The sequence below is a fragment of the Rhinopithecus roxellana genome, chromosome 15 (assembly GCF_007565055.1).
Source record: "Rhinopithecus roxellana isolate Shanxi Qingling chromosome 15, ASM756505v1, whole genome shotgun sequence".
Taxonomy (NCBI): Eukaryota; Metazoa; Chordata; class Mammalia; order Primates; family Cercopithecidae; genus Rhinopithecus; species Rhinopithecus roxellana.
The window spans coordinates 53,737,062-53,761,993 of record NC_044563.1 but is presented as its reverse complement, the minus strand read 5'-3'; the positions used below and the strand labels follow the sequence as shown (position 1 = coordinate 53,761,993).

Here is a 24,932-nt window from a genome sequence, read left to right as displayed (position 1 = left end):
TTTCTCAAATTATTTAATCAGAGAACCAGAGGTGGCTCTATCACATGTGTGAGGTAGGCCATTAAAACCTACACACTTAACTTTGCAGTTTCCTGCTGCTTAAATAATAACAGCTCTAACTCCTTAACATATGAGAATCTTCATAACCTGGCCATGCTAATCCCACCAATTCTCACATATCAGCTCCATCTCATCATTCCAGTGTGTCAGGAACAAGTTTCACAAGCTGTTCCCTTTGGCTAAAAGACCTTTGTTCTCTTCTTCTAGTTCAAGTTTTACTGATCCCTCCAGACCTGGTTGATGGAACCAAGCTCTGACGCCTTCTCTGAACATTCGCAATCAATTAGCTATACCCTCCCCTGTGCTCTCATGGCACTTTGTTATGTTGGAATTGCAGCATTTCAGTGGCTCTCAGTTACTATTGATTGATTTCCTTCTACACCTGGCTCCTGAAGGCCAAGGACTGTCTCATTTACATCCCCAGTGAGAGGCATCCTGTAGGCACTCAGTAAAAGCCTACATTTCCTTGGCTCCCTTCTGCTGGGGCAATATTCTAAAACAAAGCTTTCCTGGATTCTCAAAGACCTGAGGTATGCTTTTTTTCTTAGTGTAAATAACAATAGGGATACTTACACTAAGGCCTAATAGACCCTCCAAGAACAGCAGTGTATTGTTATTGAATAGTACGGTACATAAAATTAAGTCACCATGCATGGAAAGAAAAGGATTCCTTCCTTTTCAGTCAGTTGTAATCACGAGACCCTTTAGACTTAGCCACAATAAACCCTATTTTTCTAAACGTTCAAAAGACTGTCAAATATTGTTCCTTCAATTTTAATAAAGTCCCTGTAGATTTGACAGCAGAAAACATTTATTTTATTTGTTACTAAAACAAGGAACTCCATTAAAAATCAACAGTATGAGATGAAAACTAGAGGTTATGAGCTGTGATTCTTTTACTCATGGTAAAGGTTTCTGGCCTCTCAGATGCCCTAGACTAACATTTCTCAGAAAACACATTGAGTGTATCCCTTGTCTGACTTTAGAAACAGTCTTCCAGCCAGGTGCGGTGGCTCGTGCCTGTAATCCTGGCACTTTGGGAGGCTGAGGTGGGTGGATCACCTGAGGTCAGGAGTTTGAGACAAGCCTGACATGGCAAAACCTTGTCTCTACCAAAAATACAAAATTAGCTGGGCGTGGTGGCACATGCCTGTAATCCCAGCTACTCTGGAGGCTGAGGCAGGAGAATTGCTTGAACCTAGGAGGCGGAGGTTGCAGTGAGCTGAGATTGTGCCATTGCACTCCAACCTGGGCAACAAGAGCAAAACTCCACCTCAAAAAAGAAAAAACAAAAATGAAATAATCTTCCAGAAAAGGCTGTAAGTCATGACTGGCAAGTAGGGAATACTACCATTTCCATGAAAAGCAGGCATAAGATAAAAAATTCATTAATTCAAACACTGAAACACAAGGAATGGCATAGCTACAACAATGCCTTTTTCCTTTTATCTTTTTTTTAAGAAGTGTCGTCTCAGCTGGGTGTGGTGGCTCATGTGTGTAATCCTAATACTTTGGGAGATGAGGTGGGCAAATCACTTGAGCCCAGGAGTTTAAGAGCAGCCTGGGCAATGTGGCAAAACCCTGTCTCTCCAAAAAAAAAAAAAAAAAAAAAAAAATTAGCCAGGTGTGGTGGTGTGCACTTGTAATGCTGGCTACTCAGGAGGCTGAGGTGGGAGGCTGGCTTCAGCCCAGGAGGCAGAGGTTGCAGTGAGCTGAGATCGTGCCACTGCACTCCAGCCTGGGCAACAGTGCCAGACCCTGTCTCAATTAATTAAATGAATGAATGGCCACAGACCTCGTCCCAGGAGTAGTGAGTCAGGGTAAGGTCTCTGGGACGTGGAGGGATTGAATGGGGGAAATGATCTTCCAAGGTCCTTTCCCAGGCTCCCAAAATCTTGGAGCTTTACTCGCTAGTATCACGGGCTTTCCTGACATCACTTTTCAGTGATGCAGGAGCGGAGAGCTTCGTTGCCCAGAGCAGCAGGGAGGTGTGGTGATAGACGTATAGCCTCCAGGGAAGCCAGAGCTGACTGAAGTGTTCTTGGGAAGATCTATTCATTGATTTTGTACCAAACCTGATGCACCTCAAAGGTGACACCAGGTGGGTGTCCACGTCACACACAGGAGTAAAACTCTTCCTAGAGTAAATGATAATGAGAGAGCTGAAGGTAGATGCATGCTTGAACTCCCATATGGGGGTTATGTGGGAGACTAATAGGTCTGTGAAAGAGAACTCCAGTCAGAGTAAGAAATACAGCACACAAATAGAGATTCTTGGTCCTGAAAGTGCTCACAGGCACTTCTGGAGCTTCTGTTATCAGGAAGCAACTGAACCGCTTGAGGCTAGAAATTATGCCATCAGTGGCTGAGGCCAGAGATCCACCCAAAAAAGCAGATCTTGGAAATGCTGGTACTAGAGCAGTTCCTGACCATTATGCCCAAGGGACCCAGAAGTGGGTGCAGAAGCATCATCCACAGCATGTCAAAAAGGCTCTGGTCCTGGTGGAACGCTTGCAGAGAGAACCTGGTGGAACAAAGAATGATGTCATAGCCCATGAGCTGGGAGAGGAGGCAGTGCTCTTGGGAGGAACAACAGTGGCCTCAGGCTTCAAGTGGGAGCCAGAAGAGCCCAAACCAATGGGTCTGTTCCAGAAATAATATTGGAATACAAACCAGGTCCTATAAGAACAGCTGGGCTGGGGCCGGGCGCGGTGGCTCAAGCCTGCAATCCCAGCACTTTGGGAGGCCGAGACGGGCGGATCACAAGATCAGGAGATGAAGACCATCCTGGTTAACACGGTGAAACCCCGTCTCTACTTAAAAAAAAAAAAATACAAAACTCTAGCTGGGCGAGGTGGCGGGTGCCTGTAGTTCCAGCTACTTGGGAGGCTGAGGCAGGAGAATGGCGTAAACCCGGGAGGCGGAGCTTGCAGTGAGCTGAGATCCGGCCACTGCACTCCAGACTGGGCGACAGAGCGAGACTCCGTCTCAAAAAAAAAAAGAACAGCTGGACTGGAATACTCAGAAAAGAAACCCAGCCTGTAAATGAAAGAGCTGTGCATGTTCAACAGATTTTAGCCCTTTCTGAGCAGAAAAGCACCAAAGACTGGAAGATGGCATCTGAGCTCATCCCGCCTGAGTCCCAGAGTTTGCTGACATTTGAAGATATGGCTGTGTACTTTTCTGAGGAAGAATGGCAATTATTAGATCCTCTTGAGAAGACTCTCTACAATGATGTAATGCAGGGTATCTATGAGACTGTCATCTCTCTAGGGCTAAAGCTAAAAAATTACACTGGAAATGATTATCCTATATCTGTTTCTGCATCTGAAATAAAAACAGCAGGATGCAAAGTATCAAAAAAGACCAGAATGAAAATTGCCCAGAAAACTTACGGGCAGGGAAAATCATGGTGATTTGCACGGTACAGAAATGGCATCAAGCTTTTCCAAGGAAGAAAAGAAACTTACAACTTGTAAACAAGAGCTTCTAAAACTTATGGATCTTCACAGAAAAGGCCACACAGGAGAGAAACCTTTTAAATGTCAGGAATGTGGGAAAATCTTCAGAGTTAGCTCTGATCTTATTAAGCACCAGAGCATTCACACTTAAGAGAAACTCCATAAATGTCAACAATGTGACAGGAGGTTTAGATGGAGTTCAGGTCTTAATAAGCACTTCATGACACATCAAGGAATAAACCCATATTTATGGTGTGGGAAAAGCTTTAGTTATGACACAAATCTACATACACAAAGAATTCACACATGAGAGAAGTGTCATGAATGTGGGAAAAGATTCATTCACAAATCCCACCTTATTAAACACCAGAGAACTCACACAGGTGAGCAGCCTCATACTTGTAGCATATGCAGGAGAAACTTTGGCAGGCAGTTGAGCCTTCTTAGACACCAGAAACTCCACAGAAGATGGGAAGCATGTCAAATGTCTCCAAACTGAGGAAAGTTACCATGTAGAGTTTAACCTTAGATGTGATGAAAGAATACAAAATTATGAGGCACCCAATGATAGGAATCTGTCATCAATAGAACATTTGGGAGGGGTACATGTTATGCTTAACAAAAAGTTATCTAACCTGTCTTATTCAGCATTGAATCTTCAGTGCCTAGCACAAGACTGATACATAATTAGTATTTTATTAATAAAAAAATGGAAGTGTAGCTATGAGACATCTTTACCTATCTATCTATATGTATGTATCTGGTTATTTGAAGCTTCCCCATCCCCAGGCAGTGTTTGACAGATATATGATGGTCAAGACTCTTAGACTCATTCTTTATTTTTTATCAGGAGAGATGGAAAATAAGAGTACCTGGGCCCTCTCAAGGGAGTTCAGAGAGAATTACTAAGTCACGGACAGTTTCGATAGCTATCATTCTATCTATGTGAACAACCAAGTCCAGGACTCAGGGAACTTTATAACAGAAAGAGGATTCAGTGTTTGCCCTGGGAGAAGTGCCCCATTCTAGTTGCTTCTTTCGTGAGTACTCACTACCACAATGTCTTCTGTCAAGGAATTACAAGTAGCAAGGGAAGGTCTGGCTAAAAGGACAGACCTAGGGACCTTGTGAGCACTTGATATCTCTTCTCTTGCTGACTCTGTCAACACAGATACACAAAATGAAATGATGAAGGAGGCAATCTTGGCCCTCATCCAGGTATCTATTTCTTTGTGGAAAGTACACATAAGTAGTGAAGGTCTTTTTCTGACTTTCATTATGTGCACTGGATGGAGGCTTTCAAACTGGTACCACACTGCTGCAGGGCCTAAAGGAAAGCCTGTCTTTATGGCTGATCAGCTACAACCCTACATGCGTGAATACTCTGCAAGAAGGCCTGGAGGTTTTGCAAAACTGATTTATTGAGAATGGCAAGGAGAGCCCTTGCGACCTCGTAGCGTTGGTGCACAGCTAATACCAGGAGGGAACATCCTGAAGTGTCAGAGCAAAGTAAGGCATGTGGCTTAGAGTAATGACCCCAGTCAGGGCCAGGTCAGATGGAAATTGTTTACTCATGTTATTGGTTTTCCTCTCTTCCCTACTGGCCAAAGTGACTGTCTCTTATGAAAAGACAACGTGATGTCAAGGGAAGTTGACATAGATTTACATCTATGTCAGATCCTGGTTTATAAATGTTGGCCAAGCCTTCTATGTATTTATTATTTCATAAAATTGTACTTTTAAATGAAAATGACATGTTTCATGTTAGATTTAGACATTAAACAAAACTTTGTTACCAAACTAATAAATGAATGAATGAATGAGGTGGGGTCTCACTTTGTCGCCCAGACTGGAGTACAGTGGCTAGATCATAGCTCACTGTAGCCTAGAGCTGCTGGGCTCAAGCAGTCCTCCTACTTTAGATTCTGTGTGAGCCACTGCAATGGACTATCTTCTTTTTCTTTTTTTTCTTTTTAAAACTCTTCTTTTCCTCACACTGTATGACCTCTGAGGCTCCAACTACTCCTTATCTGGCATGCTTCCCACATGATCCCTTGGGCTATCATCTTCTCTCGATGTACTAGCATTGGTTTAGGTTTTCAGATACACTTCCTGAAATATGCATTTCTAAAGTCTGGGGTACAATATTCTCGCTCTTTACTGCTAACAAACTAAATTGACCATCACGTTATCAAGTTCTCATCAAGTTGTATTAACAAAATCTTTACCACTGGGTCAGAATTAAGTTCACAGTAACAGTGGTCTCTCAGTGGGTTGAGAAAGCAAAGTTGTTAACACAATCGAAAGGATGTGTAGAATTGCTTAATCATTACATAACCAAATAGTTGAAATCTGCCATCACTCACATATCCTGCTACTGTCAGACTGTATAGAGTTAGCAAGAAAAATCCACAAATAAATGACAGAAGGGAATCACAATGGAATAAGGAGCTTTACTCACAATCTGCCAACTACCCCATGTAGAAAGTGAGGCTCAGAGAGATTAGATGACTTATCCAAAGCTATATTCCTATTAAATAGTAGAGCCACGATTCAAATTCAGTTTATTTTATATAGAGACACCAACCAGGCACTAGAGGAAGATTGCTTGGGGTCAAAATGTGGTTCTTTTACTTTCTAATGGAAACATCTTTTGCAATTTTCCTAAATACCCTGTTTCTTAGTTTCTTATCCACAAAATGGAGAAAATAAAAGCGAAGGTTAACTAATACATAAGAAATGCACAGGACACTACTTTATATAGTAAGTGCTCAATATGTACATAATATGCATAATAAATTATGACTCCGCTTTTTTTTTTTTTTTTTTTTTTTTTTGCGACAGAGTCCAGGCTGGAGTGCAGTGGCACGATCTTGACTCCCTCCAATCTCTGTTTCCTGGGTTCAAGCAAGTATTGTGCCTAAGCCTTTCAAGTAGCTGGGACTACAGGCATGCACCACCACACCCGGCTAATTGTTCTATTTTTTAGTAGAGATGGGGTTTTTTGCCTTGTTGGCCAGACTGGTCCTGAAGTCCTGACTTCAAGAGATCCAGTTGCCTCAGCCTCCCGAAGTGCTAAGATCACAAGCGTGAGCCACTGTGCCTGGCTTCCACATTGTTTTTTTTTGTTTTGTTTTGTTTTTTTTTTGAGACAGGGTCTTGCTCTGTTGTCTAGGGTGGAGTGCAGTGGCATGATCACACGTCACTGCAGCCTCAACTTCCTGGGCTTGGGCAATCCTCCTACCTCAGCCTCCTGAGTAGCTGGGATTACAGGGATGTGCCACCACATCCAGCTATTTTTAAGAATTTTTTGTAGAGACAGCGTCTTGCTATGTTGTTTAGGCTGATCTCAAACTCGTGGGCTCAAGTGATCCTCCTGCCTCAGCCTCCCGAAAAGCTGGGATTACAGGTGTGAGCCCCTGTGCCTGGCATCATATTGTTTATAGATGGGGTACACAATATATTGCCAGAACATAATTTCTCTTATCTTTATCCAAATGTTCTCTACCAACTTCTGCCCTCAGAGCTATGGATATCCTTAGAGAACATAACTTCAAAATAAGCAAATGCAATGATTCTATTCCCACCATCAGTCCTGCTTACTTTTGTTTTGTTAAAGGGAGAGAGACAGAGACTGAGAGCAAGAGCGAGAAAGAAAGTTAACTCTTACCTTGCCTTAAATCATACTTCTTTGGGTAGAAACAGAAGAATGAGAAATTCCACCTAACAGAGAAATGAACTAGGGATGTGTTGGTCAGAAAAGATGTTTCTCCTAGAAATCTACCTAAAAAGTCTGTCAACAGAATTCAAACTGATATTTAATGAGTACATATTAAGCATTTACTCAACAGGTGGTAAAATTAGCACAAGACCTAGTCTTTGCTCCCAAGGTCCTCCTAAGCTAGCAGAAGAGAGGTATTCATGCTTCTAGTTTCTTGGCAGAATGTGTTAAGTGCCAAGATAGAGTCTCAATCAACATGTTCTGAGATCAGAACAGGAAAAATGACATTTTACTTTGGGGGAAGCATCTGAGATTGACATGAAGAACAACTCCATGTTCTTCTCTACCTTTTCTCTTACAGAATGACAGAGAGAAGCATGTGGTTTTCTTTTTTTTTTTTTTTTTTTTTTTTGAGGCAGAGTCTCACTCTGTCGCCGGGGCTGGAGTGCAGTGACCGGATCTCAGCTCACTGCAAGCTCCGCCTCCCGGGTTTACGCCATTCTCCTGCCTCAGCCTCCCGAGTAGCTGGGACCACAGGCGCCCGCCACTTCGCCCGGCTAGTTTTTGTATTTTTAGTAGAGACGGGGTTTCACCGTGTTAGCCAGGATGGTCTCGATCTCCTGACCTCGTGATCCACCCGTCTCGGCCTCCCAAAGTGCTGGGATTACAGGCTTGAGCCACCGCGCCCGGCCTTTTTTTTTTTTTTGAGACAGGGTTTTGCTCTCGTCGCCCAGGCTGGAGTACAATGGTGCAATCTTGGCTCACTGCAACCCCCGCCTCTGGGGTTCAAGTGATTCTTTTGCCTCAGCCTCCCAAGTAGCTGGGATTACAACCATGTGCCACCATGCCCGGCTAATTTTTTGTATTTTTAATAGAGACAGGGTTTCTCCATGTTGGTCAGACTGTTCTCGAACTCCTGACTTCAGGTGATTCACCCACCTCGGCTTCCCAAAGTGTGGATTCCAGGCGTGAGCCACCGGGCCTGGCCGTGGTTTTCTTTTCAGGTGAGAATGTTCTGAAAATAGTGTTGATGGCATAAATACACTGAAAACACTGCATATGTACACTTCTAAATGGTGACTTTAATGGTATGTGAATTATATCTCAACAAAGCTGTTATTTTAAAAACAGAATTGAGACACCATAAAGTTGAAGCCCCTTTTACCATCCCTGCCAGTCAAATCCCCACAGGTTACCAATATCATCAGTTCAGTATCACACTTTGTTATACCTTTATCCCTCACAATGCCTAGCTGAAGTTCTTGCACACGGCAGGAATTTTAGGCATTTGTTGCATAATAACTTTGTACATGGATAAGATAATACCTTGTTCTTTTCTGCATAATATAGATCTTTTTGTATCTACCACCACATAAATTCAGTAGTTCAGGACCAGGCAGCTTTAGGGTACAGTTTATGTTAACACCACACATGTCACGCACGGTAACAAAAGAGAATAGTAGTCACTGGCTCAAAGCTCACCAATCACAAATTCAGTTAATAGAAAACCTTGATATGGAAGTTCATGAAAATGAGATACTTTGCATCTGTTCCCTTGGTTTACAAAGGGTTTGAAATAAACAAAACTAGGCTTGGTGAGGCTATTGCTTTACAGCCCACAACAGCAAGCTGTAAACAAGTGATTTCTCACTAGGTCAAGCCCAACTTATACAGAGGCCTTAAACAATCTCATAAAAAGACTTTTTCCTTTGGGAAGCCAAGGCAGGAGGATCACTTGAGGCCAGGAGTTTGAGATCAGCCTGAGAAACATAGTGAGATACCATATCTACAAAAAAGAAAATAAAAACTAGCTGGGTGTGGTGGCAAGTGCCTGTAATCCCAGCTACTCAGGAGGCTGATGCACAAGAATCACTTGAACCAGGGAGGTGGAGGTTACAGCGAGTCAAGATCGCACCACTGAGCCTGGGTGACAGAGCGAGACTCCGTCTCAAAAAAAAAAAATATATATATATATATATATAGCAATTTATATATATATATTTTGCTCTCTCTCTATATATAGCAATTTATATATATATATTTTGCTCTCTCTATATATATAGCAATTTATATATATATATTTTGCTCTCTCTCTATATATAGCAATTTATATATATATATATATATTGCTAAGAGACTGGTGGACCAATAGAGGCCTATGGTTGGAACGAAGAGTTCTCAGTGTATAGAGACTTTGAGACAGATGTCCAATACCACAATCTCCTCCAATAATGGGTTTGTGCACATCACTCCAAAAGACAGAATGAGTCTCAATAGGTGACTCAGGAATACATCAGAAATTAGACACTGAAGTAGAAAATTCCACACAGATACCAATGTAGATATCCTCTTCTCTCTCACACAAATACATAGTAAGCATTACATAGTCAGTTATATGTATGAAACATCAGTGGTTTGCCAGACACTGTTCTAGATTGATGAGGATCTGGAGATCAATAATGCAGATGAAATCCCTGCCTTGACCAAGTAAGATTTTCAGCAGAAATAGGGAAGTAGGCAGTACTCAGAAAGAGGAAGTATTTACTCAAAGAGCCCTGATTAGGAAGTTGACCTTTGAAAAGATTCAAAGGAGATTTTATCCTGAAAAATAAATATTATTGTGGCAGTTTTAAAAAATGGCCAGCCTGGGCAAAATGGTGCAACACCATCTCTACGAAAAATTAACTGGATGTGGTGCCATGCACCTGTGGTCCCAACTGTTCAGGAGGCTGAGGTGGGAGGATCGCTTGAGCCCAGGAGGTTGAAGTTGCAATGAGCTGAGATCAAACCACTGCACAACAGCCTGGGTGACAGTGAGACCCTATATCTAAATTAAAAAATAAATAAAAATTAAAATGACCACAAATTCTTTGACACTCTATCTACCAAGAGGTTGGGAGTCTATGTTCCCTTTCCATGAATCTGAGTGGACTTGTGACTCCTTCAACCAATAAAGTATGGCCAAAGTAATACTATGTGACTTCTAAGGCTAGGTCACTAAAAAAGGCCATGACATTTTCATCTTGGCCACTAAGACATTCACTCTTGGAGCCCTTGAGCACCATGTAAGCAGTCTGATTGCTTAGAGACTGCCATGAGAGGAAGCCTGGGCTGCATGTAAAGGCCACTCGTAGGTGCTCTCATCAACAACCGCAGCTGAGCAGAGCCTTTGAGTCATCCCAGCCCTGGTGACAGGTATGTAAGTGATGCTTTCAGAGGATTCCAGTTCCTAGCAGTCAAGTCATTCTGAGCCATTCAATCCTTCCCGGTTGGAGCCCCAGATATTGGGGAGCAGAAACAAGTTCCTGCCATGCCCTCTCTGAATTCCTGACCCACAGAATCTGTGAGTAAAATAAAATGGTTAACTTATGCCATTAAGTTTTGGGCATGCTTTATCATGACTGAAGATGTATCGTGAAGCAAAAGAAACTGGAACAAAGATGGGAACTGACAGAGAAGCAGACAGCTATAGAAAATATGAAAACTGGTTGGGTGTGGTAGCTTATGCCTGTAATTCCAGCACTTTGGGAGCACCGAGGTAGGCAGATCACGAAGTCAGGAGTGTGAGACCAGCCTGGCTAACACAGTGAAACCCAATCTCTACTAAAAATACAAAAAATTAGCTGGACGTAGAGGCACACACCTGTAATTCCAGCTACTCAGGAGACTGAGGTAGGAGAATTGCTTGAACCCAGGAGGCAGAGGTTGCAGTGAGCCGAGACCGTGCCACTGCACCATAGCCTGGGCGACAGCGTGAGGCTCCATCTCAAAAAAAAAAAACAAAAACAAAAAAAACCCTGTATTTTCTTTGTCTAAGCCTAGTTCGAAAGAAACCATTATCCCAATCACAGTGGACTAAATAAATTGTAACTCTGTTGATTGTTATCTATTTTATCTACAGATGCTATAATAGAAAATGTTTCAGTTGTTAGGAACAATCAGTGCAGTCGAAAAGGAATATGGGTAAGGCACTACTCTGCTTGGCTTTTCAGGATGGGGCTAACATTCCTATGATGCCATTCTGAGTTGTCCATGAACCCATTTTGGCCTCTTTCTCTTGATGCATGGTACATAATAGGTATTCAGTAACTTCGTGGAATGACCGATAGAGTCTAAGGAGGCAGGAGAGAGAGAGGATATTCTGAACAAAGCACAGACCACGGTGGGCAAAGGTAATGAAGATGGGAGTACTGAGGAGAACAGAGAGACTCACTTGAACCCTGTTCTTCATCCCTCTCCATCCATACACCTTAACATTCATGAGCTCGTATCTTTAAGTCTTTAAACTGTTCTCATTATGTGAAATGTTACTTTTCCATCTGTAGATGAACTCCTGTTCATTCTTCACACCCCAGCTCAATTACAATTTTCTCTGCAGCCTCTGATACTGCCCCACTCCAAGAGGAATTAATCACCCTATTCTACTTTCTTGCCACACTTTCCACCATCTTATCTCTTTCTTCGGTACCTATGTGCCAAACACCAGGTTGGAAAAGAAAGATGACTGTCCTTGAGAAGTCCCATAATTAAGAGAAGAGACTAAAAACACAGTCACGCTGCAACGTCATAAGAGCTGCACAGAGGCAGGATGTTGAGGGAAGATAAATCTCCTTCAGGAGGATATCAGGAAGTATCACAAAGCATGTGACATTTGAGGCAGGCCTTGAAACTGAATAAAGATCAAAAGGCTGCCTGGGGGAAATCTATGGAATCACAACTGCAAAGGTCTCAAAAGGGAGTTGCTGAGTTAACAGGAACATCAGGTCAGGTCAATCTTTTCCCTCCCTACTAGTGGAGATTCCCCACTCTAGTTATTCCAAGTTCCCTTATTACAATGCCTGAAGTCACACAGTTTCCCCCATTACATGAATAAAGTGTATCAAAAAGCACCTCGCATTTGAACAAGCAAGTCATTTAAAATATGAGCCAATAATACATGAAAATATATTCAAACTCAGTAGCAATCAAAGAAATCCAAATCAAAACAAGGAACTATTTTTTCACCTCTCAAATTACCAAGTATTAAAAAAATTTAAATGTCTAACATCAAGGAATAATCAGAGAAGCCAAAACTATCCTTTCTGAGAGCCAATTTGGTATGATGCATCAAAAGCCTTACAAATAACTATACCCCTTGAATCAGACCCTCCTTTGTATAAATTCATCCTAAGGCTAAAAGTCTTTGCTCTAAAGATCATCACAGCCTATCTATCATAAAATAGCAGAAAATAGTAAAGGACTAAAATATCCAAGAACAGAAGAATCAAATAAATTTGGCAGTGCAATAATTTTAACAGTTACCATTTATTTATAGAGTGTTTAAAACGTGACTGGCATTATCATATTTAATATCACAGAAATCCATAAGGTAGTTATGTAAGAGAATGTTGAATGGGACTTTTGCAGTTGCCCCACAATTGGTAAATAGAACTCACAACTAAAGACAGAGAGATGAGTTCCCCACAAGGTAAAGACAGCAGTCAATAACTGGTGCCAGACTAATTAAAGGATTTATTAACAAGCCACACTATGGGCCGGGTGTGGTGGCTCACGCCTGTAATCCCAACACTTTGGGAGGCCAAGGTGGGCAGATCATGAGGTCAACAGATCGAGACCATCCTGGCCAACATGGTGAAATCCCATCTCTACTAAAAATTTAAAAATTAGCTGGGCGTGGTGGCACACACCTCTAGTCCCAGGTACTGGGAGGCTGAGGAAGGAGAATCACTTCTACCCGGGAGGCGGACATTGCAGTGAGCTGAGATCGCACCACTGCACTCCAGCCTGGGCGACAGAGCAAGACTCTGTCTCAAAAAAAAACACCAAAAAACAAAGAAGCTATACTACGAGATCTTCTAACCCAACCTTGTGCTCCTGCACTGTCCCTCTCCCTCCACAGTCCACAAAAGAAGAGCAGAGATAAGGGGAAATCTTGGAATCCTTGACCTAGTATAATGTGCTGTATTTTGGGGTGGTCCTCTCCCTACCCCATGGTGGGCTCCAAGATTATCAGTTACAGAGACTAGGGGTACCAAAAAAGAAAAAAGAAAAGGTTTGGGGCAAAAACTTTTAAAAAGTGTAATGTCTTGTGAATATCTGATCAGGCAGTCAACTTTCAGATTTGGCCTGCATCAATCTGGACAGAGGAAGAAGAAACTGAGCAAGAAGGAGCAGCACTGCTGTTACCCCACTGTTTAGCACAGATATGTCTTCCCTGGGTCATGCAGTCCATAGAAATTGCTGGTCTTAAGCTCGCTTGCCAGTTCCCCACCCAAAAGGGCTGCCCAATAAGCAAGTGGACCCCGGCCAGGTGGTGCCAGGGGAGAGTGAGGATGTCCTGAAAGAGATGAAAAGAACTAAATGCCAGTTTCTTCTCCAGGTCTGGAGATCACACAGTGAGGAAGCCCACCCTCCAAAGAACTCACAACAATGGGGAGTGGACCCACAGACAGGGCCAGATAGGCAACCCGTAAATGCCATCTAGGAGGACCCAAGAGCAGCCAGTTAAAAGACACGTATCCTTGTCCCTCGCCTTCCTGCTCATTTTATACACTGGGCAACTGGGCACTGGAACAAATGGAGACCAGAAGGGCCAGGGAAGAAATATCAGAGAGAGACTGTATCTCCTCCCACCCCTACACTCTCCAAGGTGAAGAATGGGGAAGAGGAGTAGAAAAAATAAATCAGGCCTCGCGCAGTGGCTCATGCCTGTAATCCCAGCACTTTGGGGGGCCGAGGTGGGCGGATCACTTGAGGTCAGAAGTTCGAGACCATCCTGGCCAACATGGTGAAACCCCGTCTCTACTGAAAGTACAAAAATTAGCTGTGTGTGGTGGCACATGCCTGTAATCACAGCTACACAGGAGGCTGAGGCAGGGGAATCACTTGAACCCAGGAGGTGGAGGTTGCAGTGAGCTGAGATGCCACTGCACTCCAGCCTGGGCAACAGCAAGACTCCATCTCAAAAATAAATAAACCAAGTCTACCTTTTCCCACTTCATATCCCAACAGCCACAATCCTGGTTAGAGTACTAGGAGTAAGTAAACCTTTCAATTAGATATACTGAACTTTTCAAATGGTCAACTTTCAGTAACCCAGTGTGACCAGGAGGTTGTGAACTCTGCCTAAGGTATCATCTGTCCTTGAGAGGAGAAGGGAGATTTGGACAGAGCAGTTGGGAGTTCTGACTGGAGAAAAACAAAATCGTTCATGTTCACACCCCTCTAAGCTAAAACTATTCAATTAACAGGCTAAGGTTGTCATTATCTCTATTTTACAGAGTAGGAGATTAAAGCTTAGAAAGATTAAGAAACTTGCCCACACCCACAAAGCATATGGGAGGTTTAGTTTGGATCCCAATCCAGGACTAACCTCAGAGCTCATGCTTTTTATGATTACATGAGCATTTTTCAAAATAGCATCCAACATATCCTCAGGGATCTGCAAAGCCAGTACACACTTCTTTTTTCAATCTTGAGTTTTCATCTCAAGCATGATCTTAAAAAATATAACCATAGTCTTGACTATTTGAATGATCATCTTGCAGGTGAATGCTATTCCTTGATTGCCAGCATTTGCATTTAAAATCTTACAGATATCAATTAATAAGTTAATTTTCATATACTAATGACTAATCAGAAAGGACAGAGGTGACAGCTTATAAATAATGTGGTCATACTAATTAAAAGACAATGGCTTGCTACACAAAGTTTCACTGTAGTTCAAACAAAGAAATGTGGTCAGAAAAAAGTATGGGACACAGGACAGACAGGGGTCAAAGAAGTGCCATATTCACATCTGAATCACCAATTTAGTTTCAGCAAAATATCTACTGTTGTTAATGTGAATTATATGGATTCTTAAGTTTTGCATTTGTAAATTTGTTTTGATCTATAATTGTGAGAGAGCTACAAGAACATGTTTACACCTCAGTTTTTGTTGATACAAATTTTGGTAAAGTAATAATTAAAATAATTTAACTCAACATCAAGAACCAGTAAAAATATTGGTTTAAAGTGTCCTTATTACACATGCTTGAGAAGCTCTGTGGTCATTAAAACCTATGTTGTAGATGACTATTTTGTGACACACGGTAATATTTTTTCTTTCTTTCTTTTTTTTTTTTTAAGGTGGAGTTTTGTTCCTGTTGCCCAGGCTGGAGTGTAAAGGCACGATCCTGGCTCACCACAACCTCCGCCTCCCAGGTTCAAGCGATTCTTCTGCCTCAGCCTCCTGAGTAGCTGGTATTACAGGCATGCACCACTGTGCCGGGCTAATTTTGTATTTTTAGTAGAGACGGGGTTTCTCTGTGTTGGTCAGGCTGGTCTTGAACTCCTGACCTCAGGTGATCCACCCACTTCAGCCTCCCCAAGTGCTGAGATTACAGATGTGAGCCACTGTGCCCAGCCAGGGAAATATTTTCAATATATTAGGTTAAAGCATACAAAGCCTCACCCTCATTTCATAAAATATACATGGCACACATAAATACAGGAAAAAGAGACTAGGAAATACTCTAAAATATTAATGTTTAGGCTTGACAGGAGTATTACAAGTGCTCTTTATTAATACTGTTGTTTATTTTTTGTGATGTGTGTGTGTGTTTTTTTTTTTTTTTTTTTTTTTTTTTTGAGACAGAGTTTCACTCTTGTTATCCAGGCTGGAGTGCAATGGCATGATCTCGGCTCACCACAGGCTCCGCCTCCCGAGTTGAAGGGATTCTCCTGCCTCAGCCTCCCAAGTACCTGGGATTACAGGCATGTGCCACTACGCCCAGCTAATTTTCTATTTTTAGTATAGATGGGGTTTCTCCATGTTGGTCAGGCTGGTCTCAAACTCCCGACCTCAGGTGATCCACCCACCTCAGCCTCCCAAAGTGCTGGGATTACAGGCATGAGCCACCACACCCGGCCTGATGTGTGTTTATAATTACTTTATTGTGAATAAAACAAGTATTAACAAAAAAATTCCATTTTTAATAGCGTATCCTATGAAAGTTTCCAAAACCTGTTGCTAAACAAACAAACAAAAAAACCCCAAACCAAATCACATTCTCAATTCCAGTTCAAACTCTTTTTTTCGCCAAGGCAATATAACCAATTCTGAGTAATATTTGTTCAAAACTTAAAAGCATATAAAGCACTAATGAACCAATAACTTACTGTGCTTTAGGTACCAAGGTTACAAGAACATGAACAAAGGGCATGGTGCACTCGAAAAGCTACCATTCTAGGGGAAGCACAGTGTAAACCAACAGTTACTGAGTGGAACTGAGGCCTGACAGTGACACAGGTGAGCTGCAGGAAGGAGCTTCATAATTCATTCTGATGAGGCGGATGGTACAGGAATGGCTGCCACAAGGTGGCAGGTGAAATTAGTCCTAAGAAGGTACGAGGAAATGAGTGCAGAGAGGTGAAATGGCAGAGTATCCACAAGTAAAATCTAAACATAGGTCTTATAACACTTACCTCACTGACCACACTAGACCAATCTCTTCTGGACTACTATGGCACTGGTCTTTGTCATTTTTGTAGTATGTACTGCCCGGCATTATAATTCAAGCTGCTTCCCCAACAAGACTATAAACTTTGAGGGGAATACGATGTACACTGTAGATACTTACTATCTGTTAACGACAGTATCTTCAAGTGGACCTCTAACAGGTTTTAGCCTCAATAAGTTGTAGTCTCTGTTGGTATCCAAAAAAGTAAATCCAGGCACAGTGGTGCACCTATAGTCCCAGCTATTCAGGAGGCTAAGTGAGAGGAGCACTTGAGCCCAGGAGTTTGAGGCTGTAGTGTGCTACGGTCATGCCTGTGAATAGCTACACACACACACACACACCCCTGGCCCATACTCAATGTTTTCCTCTAGGAAATTATATGAAAAGATCAAAGCAACAAACTCATTTCAACAATCCTCATGATACTAGATGTAAAACTTAGCACTTTCCCCTGCTCTTGCAAGCCAGCAGAACTCCAATTGGTATGTTCTTCCAATGCACACTAAGGAAAGATACACTGCCTGCCTGAGAAAATCTTCCAAATGAACTGTGGTAATAGTTAATGACACCCAAATGTTATGACTCATGAACATGGGTGAAACTCTCAGACATGCCACCTGTATGACACGACAGGCCTGCACTGTATATGACAGTGAATAACTGGAAGTAACAAATGTTTAACTGGGAGAATGTGCACACAGGTGTGGTACATTCACTTATGTGATATTTATAAGACTTATGTACATGTCTAGTATTTGTTTTAAATATTCCAGCAAAGAAACAGAAAAATGGATAGATGAAATGTGATGAAACCTTGATAAGATCTGAAATTGTGTGCATCAATATTCTTTATGCCATTTTCTTTACTTTTGTGTATGACTGAAATTTTTCATAATTAAAAATTGGAAAAATACTATGTAGATATAAGTGAAAACTTTCACAATGATAGTTACAATAAAAAAATACAAAGTGATAACTGATGTTGGTTATAACTATGTAAAATATAAGTGTGTGGTCAAAATAACAGCAATAGCAATTAGCACCCTTAGTGCCCATCATGGATTTTGGCATATCACTTTCACTAAAAGAAACCAGCACTCTGAGGAAATGGCTAGCTAATTCCAGGTCTGGGTCAGAAAATGTATAAAACAAACTTGGAACATCTTGTCATACCAGAGAGCAAAGAAATTATCAAAGATTAGTAGGGTCATGTCAAAAGGATCCAGAAATCAACCTGAAGAGGCTCCTGCTGGTTAAAGATAGGACAATCTGACTTTCAATAAGGATAACATCTCTAACAGATTCAAATGCATGGAATATGTTTAAACATGTGAGCTTATGATAATACTAAAAAATACCCTAACTGATCACTTTGAAAGATCCTAAGGAACTCACGCACTACTCTGACAACAAGTAAATAAATAAGAAGAAGCCAGCATGAAAATGGGTAGAGGGGTAATTAGTTGTAAAGAATATCAGTGACTTTTGAAAGTACCTTGATGATAGCTGCTGCCTGACAAGCGGCATCAAGCCTGCACCAAGCTGCTTACAGTCTCAAGTAAAGGGTTCCTAATCTAGCAAAGGGAGACTGATAGACCAACGTGAGAATGGTGAAGTAGAGATGAAAAAAGTGTCATGGAAGCAAGCCCAGAAGGCGGCTCACTTTGGAGGATCCTGCAGGGTAGGCAATCTGAGCTGAGCTTTGAAGGGTTACCACTTACTGAGAAGTTTCTGCGTTTTAAACCATTCTCAAACATTGGCCCCAGGATCTCACATATTGATCTTTACATCCCCCAGCAAACACCTGTTTCCCAGGGACTAGCCAAAGTCATAGCTTCAGACAAATCCCTGTGTGGTTTAATTTCCCTTCCATGAGACTGGCAGACCCCTGAGATGTTTCTTTCAGGAAAAATTAACTCCCTAAAATTTGATGTGCTACCCAGTTTGAGAATTTCAGTTATGTTCTGACATTGTACACTCCAGGTATGGTCCAAATTTGAAAGGGATGTGAAGACACCCACGCTCATGTTCAGAGTTCCTATGAATGGGTTAATAAATATAAGTCAACATCATCCCTATGCCACCTCCCCCAACACTTAATACTCTGGACTAGACACTGTGCTAAGATTTTTTTCACATGTTATTCTCATAAACCTGCAAATCCAATGAAGTAAGAAGCATTAGTCTAACTTTAAAGACAAAGAAGTGGTCTCAGTGAATATTCTTTTAAGTCATTTGCTTAATGACCCTAAGGCCTTTGAAACACTGAGAGGTCTTCTGAACATAAACATTGTCAAAATACACTGACATTTCACACTGAAGGAGTTGCCATCTGAGAGGGAAAGGCTCACTGAGTTAGTGATGCCCTTTATCAGTAAATGTCATCCTATCATCTAAGGCATTTACTGGGAATTGTAAAATATTTCCCCCAGCTCTCAACTTTCAAAACTCTTCCTGCTTTCTGCTACAGATTCCTCCACTCTGGATGGAATTTTACTGGCCCCACACCCCATGTGCACCACCTCTTTCTCATTTTGAACACCATATTCCTTCCTAGGCCCTTATTTCTTGAGTCCAGCTCACACGTCCACCTCCTATTCCAGGAAGCCCCTCCAACTTCTACACCAAGAGCACTTGCCTTCACCCAACTTGGTGCCCGGATAACTCCATAAAAGGGCATCATTCTGTTTCACATGTAGACTTCTAGTCTTTTTAGTCTGCAAATGCCTTGAAGTCAGGGCTGAGTACTGATTTATTACATTGCGAAGGGAAAGGATACAGTATATGCTCTATAAACACCTGTCAAAATTAATTTGGATGTAGACAACAGCCTGCTCAGGAACCTGTATTTCTCAGCATTTCTTATAAGCTTGAAATTACCATATCCCATTGTCCCTTTCTAGCTAGAGATAAAAAGCAACATCAAAGTTGTTTCATTAAGGCCAGGTGCAGTGGCTTATGTGTGTAATCCCAGCACTTGGGGAAGCTGAAGAAGGTAGATCACTTGAGGCCAGGAGTTCAAGACCAGCGTGGTCAACAGAGCAAAACCCCACCTCTATTGAAAATACAAAAAAATTAGCCAGGCATGGTGGTGCAGCCTGTAATCCCAGCTTCTCTGGAGGCTAAGGCACAAGAATTGCTTAAGTGTAGGAGGTGGAGACTGCAGTGAGCCAAGACTGTGCCACTGCACTCCAGCCTGAGTGACAGAGTGGGACTTTGTCTCACAAAAAAAAAAAAAAAAAAAAAAAAAGGTTGTTTCATTAAGTGAAGCAGCAGGCATGTTTTCCAGCTCCGTGCAACTTCATTGCCTCAGGTCCTTACATGTCACTGAGAGAATACTCCATAATTATTCATGGCTGTGGAGATTCCATCCTGTATTTTCTGTTGGGTTAGAAATATTAGCAAGACCAATTACTAACCTTTACCAAGTGAGGTTTAAAAAAAAAACTGTCATAAAATGTACAGATTACAAAATTTATCATCTTAATCATTTTTAAGTGTACAGCTCAGTGGCATTAAGTACATTCACATTGCTGTTGCCACCATTACCACCAATGTCCAGAACCCATTATCTTGCAAAACTGAAACTCTGTACTCATTAAACAATAGCTGCTCATTGTCCCCTACTCCTAGCCCCTGACAACTAGCATTAAACTTTCTGTCTCTATGAATTTGACTACTCTAGTACCTCATATAAGTAGAATCATACAGTATTTGTCCTTTTGTGACTGGCTCATTTTATTTAGCATAATGTCATCAAGGTTCATCTATGTTGAAGCATGTCCATGTATTAAAGTTTTCTTCCTAAGGTTGAACAGTATTCCAGTGTGTGTGTATATGTATGTGTATATATATGTACACCAGATAGCATATATGTGATATGTATATGTGTGTGTATATATATATGAACACACACACATCATATTTTGCTTATCCATTTATCTGCTGATGGACACTTGAGTTGCTCCCAAATGAGAAGTTCTGATCCAATGTGAATGATAAAAAAGCTCAGGAGACTAGCCTTGAACCGGTTAGAACAGTCTCCTTAATGCTGTGAACACAATCAAAGAAATAATCCAGTGATTAAGACCACGACACAAACCTACTAAAAGGAATTTCCATCTGGTTACCTGATCCAAATAGAGTACTTATTTAAATATTCAAATAATCTGTTGGAATACTGCCCTGGCTGCCTAGGATGGTCTACAAACAAATCTTGAATGGGCTCGAGTTTCTGAAGACCTTCCCCTCCCCCATTCTTACCAGCCCAGGTATTCCCTCTTACTTACCTCTCCAGCTTCAAAGCCCTCTATTCCAATCATCCTGCTGATAATCCAGCAACACCAAACTGTTTTTAGTGTCCTTGCACACACTGTGTATGTCCTTGCCACCTTGTCTACAATCTTAATGGTCCCTCCACCTGAAAAGTCTTCTCTTGGCTTACTTCTATCTAGTCAGGGCCTAGAAGTAAGGAAGCCTTTGCTTTTTCTTCCTTGCAGTCCCAGAACTTGGGCACTTGGCACATACTAATTGTTTGATAAATTACTGAACTAAATTATACTTAATACATTTTCATTTCTGTTTAATTTTTTTTTTTTTTTTTTGAGACAGACTTTCACTCTTGTCACCCAGGCTGGAGTGCAGTGGCACAATCTCAGCTCACTGCAACCTCCGCCTCCCAGTTTCAAGCAATTCTCCTGCCTCAGCCTCCCGAGTAGCTGGGATCACAGGCACATGCCACCACGCCCAGCTAATTTTTGTATTTTTGGTAGAGATGGGGTTTCACCATGTTGGCCAGGCTGGTCTCGAACTCCTGACCTCAGGTGACCTGCCCACCTTGGCCTCCTAAAGTGCTGGAATTACAGGCATGAGCCACCGCACCTGGCCATGAGTAAACTTTTAAAAGTAACTTTGTATAAAATTTAAAGAATCATCTTATTGCAAGGAACTGCATGCTTATGCCTCACAATGCCCCAGCCCACCCCACCACCCCAATTCATATGTTGGAATCCTAATCCCTAAAGTGACAGTATTAGGCAGTGGGTCCTTTGGGAAGTTATTAGGTCATGAGGGCAGAGTACACATTAATGGGATTAGAGACATTATAAAAGAAACCCCAGAGGAGCCTCTTTCCCTCTTCAACCATGTGAGGACACAACAGAAGACACTGTCTGTGAGGAAGTGGGCAATCACCAGAAGCTGAATGTGTCAGTGCCTTGATCTTGGACTTGCCAGCCTCCAGAGCTTTTATAAGTAAGTGTTTGTTCCTTATAAACCACCTAGTTAAGGCTATTTTGTTATAGCAGCCTGAATGGACTGAGACACTAATCAAGGATAGCGAATCACTTAAACGTATTTACCAAGTGTAAATGTTTAAAAACTGCTAGGGTTACCCTATAGCTTAAGAAGAAAATTAATAAACGCTTGAGTTTTAAAGAGTTAAACTGCAGGATAATTATGGCAGTACTATGTAAGTTTAAAATCACTTCTCATTTAAACATTTGTAAATGGCTACCTTTTTGCAAATGGACTATAGTAAACAGAAGATTAGATCTAGCTATGCGAAAGTAGGGCAGAAGTCACCTTTGACAAAAGTGCCAAGAACACACACTGGAAAAAGGGCAGTTTCTTCAATAAATGTTCTAGGAAAACTTGATATCCATATGCAGAAGAATGAAACTAGACCCCTATCTTTCTCACTATTTAAAAATGAAATCAAAATGGATTAAGGACTTAAATATGAGACCTGAAACTATAAAACTATTAGTAGAAAATATTTAGGAAATGCTCCAGGACATTGGTCTGGACAAAGATTTCTTGAGGAAGACCTCAAAAGCACAAGCAACCAAAGCAAAAACGGACAAATGGGATCCCATCAAGCTTAAAAGCTTTGGCACAGCAAAGGAAACAATAAACAAAGTGAAGAAACAACTCACAAAATGCGAGAAAATATGTGCGAACTACTCATCTGACAAGGGATTAATAACTAGAATATACAAGGAGCTCAAAGTCATATATGCTGGCATTCACAGTTCTTTTTTGTAAAATATGCTAAGTATGTACAGAAAAAAAGACAAGTGATAACAAATGCTGGCAAGGATGTGGAGAAAGGGAAGCCCTCATACATTGTTGGTGGGAATGTAAATTAGTACAGCCCCCATGGAGAACAGTATAGTAGTTCTTCAAAAAACTAAAAACAGAACTACCATATGATCTAGCAATCCCACTGCTGGCTATATATCCAAAAGAAAGGAAATCAATGTATTGAAGAGATATCTGCACTCCCATGCTTATTACAGTAGCCAAGACGCAGAATCAGTCTAAGTGTCCATCAATCGATGAATGCATAAAGAAAATGTGGTACATATACACAATGAAATACTATTCAGGGCTGGACACAATGGCTCATGCCTTTAATCCCAGCAGTTTAGGAGGCCAAGGCAGGAAGGTCACTTGAGCTCAGGAGTTCGAGATGAGCCTGGGCAACATAGTGAGCCCTCACCTCTACAAAAAATAAAACAAAAAATTAGCCAGGCCGAGTGCTGCATGTCTGTAGTCCCAGCTACTCAGGAGAATGAGGTGGCAGGATCGCTCAAGCCTGTAAGGTTGAGGCTGCAGTGAGCCAAGACTGTACCACTACACTTCTGGGTGATAGAGCAAGACCTTGTCTTGAAAACAACAAGTAACAATGCAATACTATTCGGCCATGCAAAAGAACGAAATCCTGCCATTTGTGGCAACATGGATGGTACTGGAGGACATTATTTAAGCAAAATAAGCCAGGAACAGAAATTTAAACACTGCATGTTCTTAATCATATGTGGAAGTTAAAAAACTGAACTCATGGAGATAGAGAAACAATAATGATTATCAGATACTGGAAAGGGCAGTGGGAAGAGAAGTATAAAGAAGGGATGGTTGGCCGGGCGCGGTGGCTCAAGCCTGTAATCCCAGCACTTTGGGAGGCCGAGACAGGCGGATCACAAGGTCAGGAGATCGAGACCATCCTGGCTAACCTGGTGAAACCCCGTCTCTACTAAAAAATACAAAAAACTAGCTGGGCGAGATGGTGGGTGCCTATAGTTCCAGCTACTCGGGAGGCTGAGGCAGGAGAATGGTGTAAACCCGGGAGGCGGAGCTTGCAGTGAGCTGAGATCGCGCCACTGCACTCCAGCCTGGGCGACAGAGCGAGACTCCGTCTCAAAAAAAAAAAAAAAAAAAAAAAAAAAAAGAAGGGATGGTTCATGGGTATAAAAATACAGTTAGAGGCCGGGCGCGGTGGCTCAAGCCTGTAATCCCAGCACTCTGGGAGGCCGAGACGGGTGGATCGCGAGGTCAGGAGATCGAGACCAACCTCGCTAACACGGCGAAACCCCGTCTCTACTAAAAAATACAAAAAACTAGCCAGGCGAGGTGGTGGGCGCCTGTAGTCCCAGCTACTTGGGAGGCTGAGGCAGGAGAATGGCGTAAACCCGGGAGGCGGAGCTTGCAGTGAGCTGAGATCCGGCCACTGCACTCCAGCCTGGGCGACAGAGCAAGACTCCGCCTCAAAAAAAAAAAAAAAAAAAAAAAAAATACAGTTAGAACTAAGATCTAGTATTTGGTAGCAAGATAGATCAAGTATAGCTAACAATAATTTATTGTATATTTCAAAATAACAAGAGTGGAATTGGAATGTTCCTAACAAAAAGAAATGATAAACATTTGAGGTGATGAGTCTCCTAAGCACACATTATATGCTTGTATCAAAATTTCATGCCTCTATAAATATTTACAACTATTATGTATCCATAAAAAGTAAAAATTTAAAAAAAAAGGCAGAATCCTATTTCACAGAAAACATGTGGAAAAAACATGGATTTTTTTTTTTTTGAGATGCAGTCTCGCTGTCACCCAGGCTAGAATGTAGTGGCGCAATCTCGGCTCACTGCAAGCTCTGCCTCCCGGGTTCACACCGTTCTCCTGCCTCAGCCTCCCAAGGAGCTGGAACTACAGGTGCCCGCCACCACGCCCGGCTAATTTTTTGTATTTTTAGTAAAGATAGGGTTTCACAGTGTTAGCCAGGATGGTCTCGATCTCCTGACCTCGTGATCCGCCTGCCTAGGCCTCCCAAAGTGCTGGGATTACAGGTGAGAGTCACCACGCCCGGCCAAAAACATGGATTTTAATGAGAAGACTTGGTTTGTA

The 24,932-nt window shown here is 41.9% G+C and overlaps 1 protein-coding gene and 1 pseudogene across 2 annotated transcripts in view; one reads left to right on the top strand and one right to left on the bottom strand.

The window, feature by feature from the left end:
- Positions 1-24,932, bottom strand: part of GAB2 (GRB2 associated binding protein 2) — a 206,442-nt gene that overhangs the window by 168,454 nt on the left and 13,056 nt on the right. The gene's annotated exons all lie outside the window — the stretch shown is intronic.
- On the top strand, positions 3,225-4,182 carry LOC104664300 (annotated as a pseudogene).